At 40.1% G+C, this 12,393-nt stretch overlaps 1 long non-coding RNA gene across 1 annotated transcript in view; it reads right to left on the reverse strand.

The window, feature by feature from the left end:
- Positions 1-4,962: 4,962 nt before the first annotated feature.
- Positions 4,963-12,393, reverse strand: part of LOC126939842 (uncharacterized) — a 175,368-nt gene continuing 167,937 nt past the window's right edge. The window contains exon 3 of the long non-coding RNA XR_007720464.1: positions 4,963-5,743. This is a non-coding gene — a long non-coding RNA (uncharacterized LOC126939842). The remainder of the gene's footprint in view (positions 5,744-12,393) is intronic.

Genomic DNA, 12,393 nt, shown 5'->3' on the forward strand with positions numbered 1-12,393 from the left:
AAACTGCTAAGAGTGGGATGAAGGGGAGAGAGGGAAAGGAGGACATTCACTTTTTAACTCTATGTGCTTATATACTTAATTTTTACAACATTATCACTGCATATAGCAATGTATTGTTTATTGCAAAAAACCCTAAGTAACTTCCCCACCACATAATCAACACCAGAAAGTGGTCTGAATAAAGGGCCACGTCCGACTGGAGAAAGGCTCAGTGGAGTCTGTGAGAGGCTGTCACAAGAGATGGGACATTTGTTCTAGGTCGCCGCCAGATCCCTCTTGGACAGCAGGGCATTTTGCTCAGACCTGTGCCTTTGCCATCCAAGGCTTCAGTTCCCCAGTTAAGAAGTAGTTGTCAAGGAATAAGAGGATTCTTCTAGCTAAGATTCAGAGTCAATAAGTGTTTACCAATTTGCCTTTTCCAATACTTTCTATTAAAAAAGAAAAGCAAAAAGCAAGACAGTGTCAAACTGTGAAGAGAATACCTTGTGCTTTCAAATATGAAGACCAATCATATTCAGTCTTACTAGCTGAGGCTTAGAGAGTGAATGACTAATGACTAGGTCCACTGAAATGCTTTGATAACCATTTCCTGTGGGATTTATAAAAGCAAGCCATTAAAGAATATCAGCAGCAATAACTTATATGTGTATATTATGTAATATATATATGTATACAGTCATGTACCACATATCGTTTCAGTCAACAATGGACCACATATACAAAGGTGGTCCCATAAGATTATAATGGCGCTGGCCGGGCACAGTGGCTCATGCCTGTAACCCCAGCACTTTGGGAGGCTGAGGCAGGTGGATCACAAAGTCAGGAGTTTAAGACCAGCCTGACCAACACGGGGAAACCCCATCTCTACACACACACACACACACACACACACACACACACACACACAAATTAGCCAGGCATGGTGGTGCATGCCTGTAATCCCAGCTACTCAGGAGGCTGAGGCAGGAGAATCACTTGAACCCAGGAGGTGGAGGTTGCAGTGAGCTGAGATTGCACCACTGCACTCCAGCCTGGGCAACAGAGCCAGACTCCGTCTCAGAAAAAAAAAAAAAAAAAGACTATAATGGCGCTGAAAAATTTCTATTGCCTAGTGACATTGTAGACCTTCTAGTGGGACAAGATGTGGAGATGGAAGACAGTGATATTAATGATCCTGTGTAGGCCTAGGCTAATGTGTGTGTTTGTGTCTCAGTATTTAACAAAAAAAGTTTTAAAAGTCAAAAGAAATTAATTTAAAAATAGAAAAAAGCTTAAAGAAAGAAAATATTTTTTCAAAGCTGTACAACGTGTTTTGTGTTTTAAGCTGTGTTATTACCAAATAGTCAAAAAATTATAAAGTAAAAACATTATGGTGAGCTAAGGTTAATTTATAACTGGAGAAAAATACATTTTTATAAATTTTATGTAGCCTAAGTGTACTGTGTTTAGAAAGTCTGCAATAATATACAGTAACATCCTAGGCCTTCACGTTCACTCACTACTCACTCACTGACTCACCCAGGGCAACTTCTGGTCCTGCAAGCTCCATTCATGTAAGTATCTTATGTTGATCTACCATTTTTTAATCTTTTATGTCATATTTTTTACTGTACTGTTTCTATGTTTAGATATGTTTACATAATAAATACTTCCCATTGTGTTATAAGTGCCTCCAGTATACAGCCTAGGAGCCTAGGAGCAATAGGCTAGACCATATAGCCTAGGCATGTAGTAGGCTGTACCACCTAGGTTTGTGTAAGTACACTCTATCTGTTTAATTATTGCTAAAAGGATTTTATTGTTCACTGTGCCCAGGCATATAAAAATGAACTTTGAGGTTATAAGATTTGGGTCCCTGAACTTACCCTTTCTTGGTTTCAAGCAGCAACCACTGTAGAACTTTAACCAGATAGACTGTTAGTAAAATACATCTGCAGTGATTGCCACTTCTCCGCTATCTTTATATGAAGATAGCATTTTTTTAAAGAAAAACTTTTTATTGAGTATGATATAAAATGCAAACAAGTAAACATATCATAAGATGACAATCTGATGAATTTTCACCAACTGAATACAACCAGCTAATAAGTTTGATTCAGGGCCTAAACAATTATACAAAGAAATAAGCATGCCTGTTGAATACATGGGCACTATAGGGATATAAAGGAGTATTAGCTCTCTATGGCTGCTGTAACAAATTCCCACAGACCTGTTTAGTGTTATGATGAAAGAGTGCTACTATATATATATATATGTATATATAGAGAATATATATGTGTGTGTGTATATATATGTGTGTGTGTATATATGCTGTTATACATACACACATGCATAGGTATATATAGTTTTTCTACTTACAAAACCCTTTGTCTTTCTCTGTTTCATAACAGTATATCCCAGCCTGGATAATTTATGAATAAGAGAAATTTATTTCTCACAGTTCTAGAGGCTGCAAAGTTCAATATCGAAGCGCCAGCATCTACTGAAGATCTTCTTGCTTGTCATTCCATTGTAGAAGACAGAAGTGGAGGAGATCAGCAGAGAAGAAGGGAAAAAGATGCCCAACTTATCTCATCCTTTTATTAGGAACCCACTCTTGCAATAACAGCGTTAATCCATTCATGAAGGCAAGGTCCTCATGTCCTAATCACCTCTTAAATGTCTCACTTCTCAATACTGTTGTGTTGGGAATTAAGTTTCCAGCACATGAACTTTGGAGGACACAGTCAAATCACAGCACCCTTATACACAATTTTTTATTTGATCTGTAAAGCAGGACAGGTGTTACAATTCTGACCTTACATATAGGGCACTAGAGGCTTGGAGAGTTTCATGATTTAGCAATTCTCTCACCAGGTCTCATGGCTGTCCCAGGTGGTGGCTAGGCATCTCACCACCAGAAGATACATCTCCCAGAACACATGAGAAAGAACCTTGCAGCTTATTTAGAAAAACTCATAGAAAAGACCATCTCATCTCAGCAATGGGAAGAAAAAGTTTGAAAAACATGGTTCTAAAAATACTAATTTAGTGATTATATAAATATAACATATATATTTATACATACCCATAAATACTTTTTGTTAGAATTATTGATGCCTACGATAATAAGAATGGAATTTAAAAGTACTTCGACAGACTAAACAATAATACTCTTAAGGTAAATAAGTCTTGCCTTGTGTTTTAAAGTTATTCTCAGTCACTTTAATTTTACTCGTAAACCCAAGGAGGAAATTAGTTTAGCTGTGCTCCTAATTTTAAAAGTTCTCTAATATTGCTTGGGTAAACTGGAACTATATTTGGAAGTCATGGTGAGTTAATTATTACAAGGTTGTTGGGTAAAATTATCCTCTTATGAAAAAGATAGTTTACCACTTTGAGGGAGCTAACACAGCTTTCTACAAAAATAACAGTAGGAAAATAAATTTAATGTAACACGTATAGTTTTTCATAAAAATATTTGTAATTTCAAGGTTATAAGCGAGCAGTCCTTGGAATTAGTAAAATACATTTTTCAATATTATGGGATATTTTTTGGCTTATCTTAAATAATAGACTTACAGAGAAATTAAACTTCAGGTGAGGCAATACAGAGTAAGTATCACAACGGTGGGGGCAGCAGAAGCTGTCAAAAGTTAAGCAACATGGTTAAGACCACACAGCAGCAAGTTTCAGAACCAAGACTTGAACCCCGCAGATCCACGTGAATCCAGAGCATGGTTCTTCATCAGAGAACATGAAAATAAATGCCTCAGAGTGGGATCTAATTTTTTTTTTTTTGAGATGTAGTCTTGCTGTGTCACCCAGGCTGGAGTGCAGTGGCATGATCTTGGCTCACTGCAATCTCCGCCTCCCGGATTCAAGTGATTCTCCTGCTTCAGCCTCTGGAGTAGCTGGGACTACAGACGCGTGCCACCAGGTCCGGCTAATTTTTGTATTTTTAGTAGAGACGGGGTTTCACCATATGGGTCAGGCTGGTCTTGAACTCCTGACCTTGTGATCCGCCTGCCTCGGCCTCCCAAAGTGCTGGGATTGCAGGCATAAGCCACCACGCCCGGCCAGGATCTAATATTTTTAAAGTAGTAATTCATGTGTTTAACTTTGTGTTTCCTTCTCCAGCATTCCATTTAAGAAATATTTATTGTGTCCACCAGCACCAGGAAATATCCTCAGTGCCGGTCAGATATGGTGGTAAATGAGATTTCCTTGACTTATGCTCTAGTGAGGAGGGAAGACAACAAACTCACAAATAAGCAAACAGGAAAAGAAAGAAAAACATTGGAAAAGGTTCTGTCGAGCACTAAGGAGGATAAAGAGGGATTGTAGTTATTTGTCTTCCCTGCTCTCGTTTTCTTCTTTGTTGTGAGCTCTTTGAGAGAAGGAACACCTTTCAGCATTCCCTGTTTTGTCTTACACCACAATTTGCAAGTAGTAGAATCAATGCATCAATGACACGCTATTTAAAGAGCAAAGTACACTCTCTGACAACTTGCTATTTGAATATATATAATGGTCTTTTGGAAATCGGAGTCTGCTGTAGCTTTAGTTTATTCTACCTATGTTTTGAAGGTTAAAGGCAGAAGGATTATCTTCCTTTATTCTGTAGAGTACAAGAGCTCATATTGTCCTCACTGTAGTCAAGAAGATCAGAAAACCCCAAAGAACTCAACATGGCAAGTGCTCCTAAAAAAATACAGGCCGGGCAGGGTGGCTCACGTCTGTAATCCCAGCACTTTGACACTTTGAGAGGCCAAGGCGGGTGGATCATCTGAGGTCAGGAGTTGGAGACCAGGCTGGTCAACATGGTGAAACCCTGTCTCTAGTAATAATACAAAAAATTAGCCGGGTGTGGTGCAGGCGCCTGTAATCCCAGCTACTCCGGAAGCTGAGGCAGGAGAATCGCTTAAACCCAGGAGGTGGAGGTTGCAGTGGGCTGAGATCATGCCACTGCACTCTAGCAAATTTTCCTTTACTTCGGTGAAGGCATTTAGGTTTCTAAACGCTGACCTTTTGGCATGTTTTTCAAAATTCTCTCATAAGCCGAATCACTAGTTGGAGCTACTAGATGAGCCACAGGTGCATCGTTTGTTAAATAATTGATGTCTTGCAATAAATGACACCTTCAAAGGGAATATTTATCTTCCAAAGGACTTGTATCTAATTTCTATAAAAGTCAGCAGACGCTGAAAAATATAGTTGCGCAATACATGGGCCTCACGGATTGCATTTCTTTCTTTTATTCAACAAATAGTTTCTAGTCCAGACCATGTGTCAGGCACTAAGACAGGCCCTTGAGGTATAATAGTGAGCAAAATTGGACCCTACCTTTGACCTCATGGAGTTTACCAGATGATGGTACTTTTTCCGTAAAGTTTTCTGAATTCCGCTCCATTTCTTCTGAATCAGAGTCCTTAGGGCAGTGATTCTCAAATTTTAGTGCATTCCAAAATCATAGACTGCTGGGCCCTACGCCCCAGAGTTTCTGATTGTGTTGGTTGTAGGTAGGGCTTGGTAAGTTGCATTTCTAAGAAATTCTCAGGTGATACTGATGCTGCTGGTCCGGGGATCACACTTTGTGAACTGCTGGCCTGGGATAGAACCCAAGCATCTGCAGGTGATTCTGATGTGTGTTCAGGGTTGAGAACCACTGGAATACCAGATTCCCATCGGTATGCTGGTTGCAGTGGAGGCAGGGAATTTCAAAATAAGCAGAAGTCCAGTGCCTGCTTCCAAGAAACCTGCACTGAGAAAGGAGAGATGAAACACAAAGTTGAAATGCTATGAACAATTGAAGCAGCTTGCTGGGTGTTATTACTATATGGACACAAAGGCTTCAGAAATGTGGAGTCTCAGTGGGGATTGTAATGGGTGGATAAATCTGCTGGTTCTTGAAAAGTGAGCAGCCTTTGGACTGGGAAAATAGGAAGTTATTAAGAAACAATTAACCTGCAGTTCATTTCCTTCTAATATGGTATAGGAAACAAACCCAAGTACTAGCAGTAGTGCTTGTGACTTCGTCACTTTATCAGTCACGGTTCTCCAGAGAAACAGAACAACTGAATATATGTGTGTGTGTGTGTGTGTGTGTGTGTATCTATATCTATACTTATATATACACCTATATCTCCTTGGCCCAGTCAATTTGATGCATTAAATTAACCATCACGGTCACCAAGATAAATTATAGTCACCAAGATAGATATTCATATCATATTTCAGTAGTTGTAAATATTTTATTTTGATTTTTTGACCGAGCCTTGCTCTGTTGCCTAGACTGGAGTACAGTGGCATGATCTTGGCTCCCTGCAGCCTCTGCCTCCTGGGTTTAAGCAATTCTCCTGCCTCAGCCTCCCAAGTAGCTGAGATTACAGGTGCCCACCACCATGCCTGGCTAATTTTTGTATTTTTAGTAAAGACAGGATTTTACCATGTTGACCAGGCTGATCTTGAACTCCTGACCTCAAGTGATCCACCCGCCTCGGCTTCCCAAAGTGCTGGGATTACAGGCGTGCCCAGCCAGTAGTTGCAGATATTTAAAAATATTATTTATAGGCATCAACACTTTGAAGCTATAATACAGTCATGCACCATGCAATGGCACTTCAGTCAGCTGATAAAAACTTTCTGTTCCTAAGTTTTTGCCCACAAGACCTGAGTAGTTCAGCCAACATCACGAGATCCAATTGAAGATAATTTCCAGAAATTCAGTTTCTTTATTTCACTTACATTATTGATTTTCCTGAATGCCAAGTTAGAATCGTTTGCTTTAGTAAGATCTTAGCAGGGAGCACTTATCTATCTAAACACCCAGCTACTCCCTGATGAGTCTGAATCATCCAAGAACAATAAGTAGCTCTGCCGTTCCTGCCTTTCTCCTAATTGCAAAGGGCACTTCTAGTTAAGCATATGCATGAGTGCTGGGCACACATAAACACACAGTGCACCCACATGTACACACGCCAGCATCTGATCTTTGTTTCATCCATTCTTCCCATAATTTTTACTTTGAAGACTGTTCGAGATTGGCCAGGTAATATTTTCCTATGAGGATATGATATATCTTGGGGGTTTCCAATGATCATTTTTGTTCTTATCACTCAAAGAAGAAATAATTTAGAACATTAAGCTAGAGTCTTCCACAGGGCAATCACAACAAAGCAAACGCCTGTGTTCATGAAGGTTTATAAAAGGGACAAAGGGTGAGAAAATCCATGAAAACGTCTGCCATCATGTTTTTCAACTAGACCAGAAGAACGACTGGGTCTCCAGCCTTTGGCTTCCTGAAGCTTGGCCTTTGGCCGCATTCCTTTTGAAGTGCTTCTTGAGACATGCCAAGTAGCAGCTTCTGCAAAGGACTAGTACTTTGGATGACATTACCATCCTTTCCTTCAAAAAAAAAAAAAAAATTCTTCCTCAAGATCTAAAAATACTCCTCGGCCTTGGAATACAGCCTTGTTTTCATCAACTCCTGTCCACTGGACCAGTTGCTTGACCTGGGACAAACCAAAACCACAAAGAAAAAGCAGCAGTTTTGAGGAAGCTGATTCACATTTGGGTCTCTTTGAAATGTCCAGCTCACAGAAATAGCAGAAATCTTTCCTCCCTCACCCATGAGAATTCCATTGCCACCCTAAATTCATAATTCTTTTTTTCTTTTCTCTTTCAGGATTTGGATTTGCATTTGTTTGTTGGTTTGTTTGTGGGGGCATAATCTTGGCAGGACAAGATGAAAATTATTTTGATCCAGTTTTTATTCTTGCAACTGAGAGAAGGAAAACAGAATTGGGTTAATTGAATACTTTTTCCATTTCTAAAAATTGACTTTGAAAAGCATCATAGTCAAGCAAAATTAAAATTTCTCAAAAAGTGTTGGTAGATTTTATTTTAAAGTAAGTATGAGATAATTTTGGTCCCCAATGATACAGCATTCTAAATTCATAGAAGTATTGTTTTGGCTAATAGCCCCATATTTAGGGGTTAACTTTTAATTTTTGTAGAGATGGCGGGGGTGGTCTCATTATGTTGCCCAGGCTGGTCTTGAACTCCTGGACTCAAACAGTCCTCCCACCTTGGTCTCCCAGAGTGCTGGGATTACAGATGTCAGTCACCATGCCCAAGCCAAGAGGGTTAAATATTTTATTCAAGTCAAACCCTGGTGCCAAGCATTCAAGGCTCGTGGTTGTCACAAGCTGAGTGGGCTTGGCAGGGCAGGAAAAACAACCCATAACTGTTTCCAGCTTCTACAGGCATCAGCAGGAGGAAGGACGTTGGTCACGGAAGTAGGAGAGGGGTTAAGTGCCCTGACTAATAGGATCAAGTATGGTCAAGGGTGGGAGATCATGAGCAGAAGGAGGCCAAAGGAGGAGGCCAAAGTGGCTGTGTGGATATGGGGGATGGAAAACTACTCTGAGAGTGTAGAACCAAGTGAAAGATAAGGAAAGAAGGGGTCTGTGGTCTGAGAAAAGATAAAAAGAAGCTGCTCTGGTCAGCCTCATTTGGAGTTCTGGGCCAGAACATTTCTTCTTAACGAGCGAGGCCTGACAACAGCTTCTGATGCATCTGGCCTCAATTGTCTCCCTACACTTCTTCCTTACACTTATGTTAGACTCCAGTCAGACAAGACTGCTCTCTCCTCCTCAGACCAACTTCAACTTTTCTTCCTCCCACCTCAGTTCTTCCGGTTTCTGTTCTTGCACCTAGAACTTCTTTCTTCCTGGATCTCCATCTGTTAAATCCTACCCATTCCTTCATGGATTATCTCAGATGACACTTCCATGAGGCCTTCCCTGATCCTTCAACAAAATGCGACTTCTTCCTTAAAGAAATCTGCATATACTCTCACAGTCAGTGTGCTAATTTTGAAGAGACCGAGCAAACAGGAAAGTAAAGGGTTTGTGGGGAATGCCCTCTCCTTTGGAGATTTACACTTAACATTTTCTACATTCTGGAATAACTATTGGCATATTTATCATTTTATCTTCCCCACAATATTGTAAGAAGCCTGAGTAAGGCTAGCAGTTTATGAATGTACATCCTAACAGTCAACCTAAAGGCGTTAGAGCAATTCTGGAGTGAACAGCACTCAGGGTTAAATATATTAGGCATTAAAAGCGATGGAGAATGGGGCGAGAAATCTTTGAGTTCCGCCCTGATTAGGTAAGCCGTATAATACCCCTCTAGATCATGGTTTCTTAGAGAAGAAAATGAAGAGAATTTATCTGTGCTATCCGTACCTCAGAGCTGTTGAAGGAGGTTCATTTTACAGGCTATAAAATGCCAGGTAAGTAGTGGCATTATCAGAACAATGCTTACTCCTTTGTCATCCAACCAACATGTATTGATGCCTAATATTTGACAGGCATGAGGCCTATAGAGTTCATATACTTACTGATTATGCCTCTTAATTGCCTAATCAAATTAACCTAATAAAAGATGGTAAGCGAATGTTGAAAGGTGCAGAAATGAATGCATTTTTTTCTACATTCACTAGTAAGAAATCATTTTTCTTAACTTTCACTCTTTTGCTGTGCTTTTTCCAAATTTCTAGAATATTCATGTACCTATTTTACTTTTGTGGATAGGAAAACAAACAGACGTTAATTTAGTCTTAAGGGAGTTAGTTTTGCTTCTCCCAAATTTTTCCATGAAGGATCACCACACTCCCTTATTTACATGCAGATTACGTGCTTTGTGCTGGGGGAACTGCTGAAAGCTAGGCCCATCTTCCTCTCTCCTAAGCACTTAATAGAATGCTTTACATACTGCAAGTCTTTGGATTCTTGGATTTTGATATAGCACCCCCTCCAGCCACTTCCTGTGCAGTTCTACCCAAAAGTGCAAACAGATATAAACTTTCCTTTTTCCACTTATTTCAAATTAGGACTAAATAATGTATTCTTTGAAAGCTAAATCTGGAACTAAAAGGAGTAATGCAATGCATGATAAAAAGTATATTTGTAATTTATATATAAATGTATTTAAATAAATACTTAAATTTGAATATATGCATATATTTGTATTCAAATTATAAATGGCTCTAAATTATGTCTCTCAGTAACTTCAAATTATGAGCTCTCCTACAGGCCTCTTACTAGCCAAGTTTTTTCTTTATAAAGCAAATTTTCAGAAAGTTCTATGACTAGACATTTGGAAGTATAGCTCTCTATCAATGGGGCTTTATACATGTGGGTTACTGGTGCAAAGGTACGAAGTTTGAAACAGAAAACCAATGCATTCCTAGAAAACAACACCAACACTCATTAACAATGTGGATTGATGGGCCTGGAGTTTAGACTATGGAAAAAAGACAAAAGTGGTCACTGGGAAACTTTCCTCTTGAGTCCCGACTCTTCTAGAGCTTAATCTGCCATCTCTTGAATTCTTCTTTTAATCCCATCTGTTCCTTTCTTCCAATATTTAGGGGGGATCCTGTTTTGACAAATCATCACTTTTAATTTTTAAAGCAATAATACATGCACCCAGCATAAAATTTTGAAAATACAAAAATGGTATGGTATGAAATGTCAGTCTCCCCTCCACCAAGTTACCTAACATTCAGTTCACCTCTCCAAAGATCACCTGTTAACAAATTTCTTGATCAGTTTTCTATTTCCACCACCAACTCCCTAGCCTGGGCCCTCATTTCTTCATAGCTTTCTTTTTTTTTTGAGACGGAGTCTTGCTCTGTCACCAGGCTGCAGTGCAATGGTGCCATCTCGGCTCACTGCAACCTCCACCCCCCCAGGTTCAAAAGCGATTCTTCTACCTCAGCCTTCCGAATAGCTGGGATTACAGGTGCCAGTGATCACACCCGGCTAATTTTTGTATTTTTAGTAGAGACGGGGTTTCACCACGTTGGCCAGCCTGGTCTCAAACTCCTGACTTCAGGTGATCCACCCGTCTCAGCCTCCCAAAGTGCTGGGATTACAGGCATGAGCCACCACGCCCAGCATCTTCACACCTTTCTTAATGTAATAGCTGACGTGAGTTTGTCTCTCTGTCTGGGCCAAACTGCCTTTTCTCTATCTGATGGAATAATTGAGAAAAATGTCTGAATAGGAGCTGGATTTTGATAAAATCAAACAATAATATGAAAGAGAGGAGGGCATTCCATGGTGGCAGTGGGGAGTTTACCGGAGAGCCTGCCATATAATCGTGCTGTGCAAATGTTTATTGAGTAACTGAAATGATCAAGGGGGCACGTCTAGTTATAGAGATCAGAAAGAAAACTAGTTTCACTTCCGCAGATACTTCAGAATAAGAACTAACAAACTCTGGGGGGCAATAGTTATCACAATTGTTAATATCAGTTGAATGAGTGATGGGTACCAGTCACTGTTTTCACCTTCTAAGCACTTTCGTGTCTTATTCACTCCTCACAAACCCCTATGAGGTTGCACTTCCTTATCCCTTGTATAGAGCAGGAGGCTGAGTCTTGAGAAGGTTTAGTAAATTTCCAAGGACATCGAGCTGGTATGTAGTCAAAAGTTAAATCCAGGTCCCAATTTCAGTTGTTGGGGACAAGAATGATTAGGATAAAGAAACCTGGAACATCTGGGAATTTACAAACTAGAATTCCGGGGCAGTTTCTACATGTCAGCATTACCCTAAGTGTTGATGAGGATCGAGTAGATGCAGAAAATACGGATCCTTTTCTCAAAGGATTTATACACTATATCTTTTAAAGGCCGCCGTCACTTGTTCTGAAAGTGACTTGAGCCATCTATTAGTGCTCTCTTGATTTCTTAGATTGTAACCTTCCTGAAGACCAGATCAGTGGCTGCTACTCTCTCTGAATCTCCTTGTATTGTCTATGCCATGCAAGGAGATTCAGAGAGAGTAGCAGCACTCTTAAATTAGCTCATTCCCAAGCTGTCACCACACCAAAATGTGACACATATTCCCAGGTATGAGCAATGCAAAGTAGAAAGCCCCTGACTTATTGCAGCAGTGGTCCACTTTACATAGTGGACATAGTGGAAAAGATGATCCCGAATGACATATTCCTTAAGCCCTCGTTCTCAGAGAACATTTAACAGTCACAGATCATGAGCCGAGTGGCACGGGAACAATTAAGGTGTCTCTCTCAACCACTGGGAACAAGGCTTTGCATTTTCTTGTTTATAATCAAAAACAATGTATTAGACAGCTGCTACCTATAGAAGACAGTATTCACTGAAGGAGTTTACCAACTGAGGAAACAGAATACAGAACCGTGGGTTGGCTTAAAAGTGAAGATCGGGCGGGGCGTGGTAGCTCACGCCAGTAATCCCAGCACTTTGGGAGGCTGAGGCGGGTGGATCACAAGGTCAGGAGATCGAGACCATCCTGGCTAACACAGTGAAACCCTGTCTCTACTAAAAATACAGAAAATTAGCCAGGCATGGTGGCATG

Source organism: Macaca thibetana, chromosome 16, assembly GCF_024542745.1.
Source record: "Macaca thibetana thibetana isolate TM-01 chromosome 16, ASM2454274v1, whole genome shotgun sequence".
NCBI lineage: Eukaryota > Metazoa > Chordata > Mammalia > Primates > Cercopithecidae > Macaca > Macaca thibetana.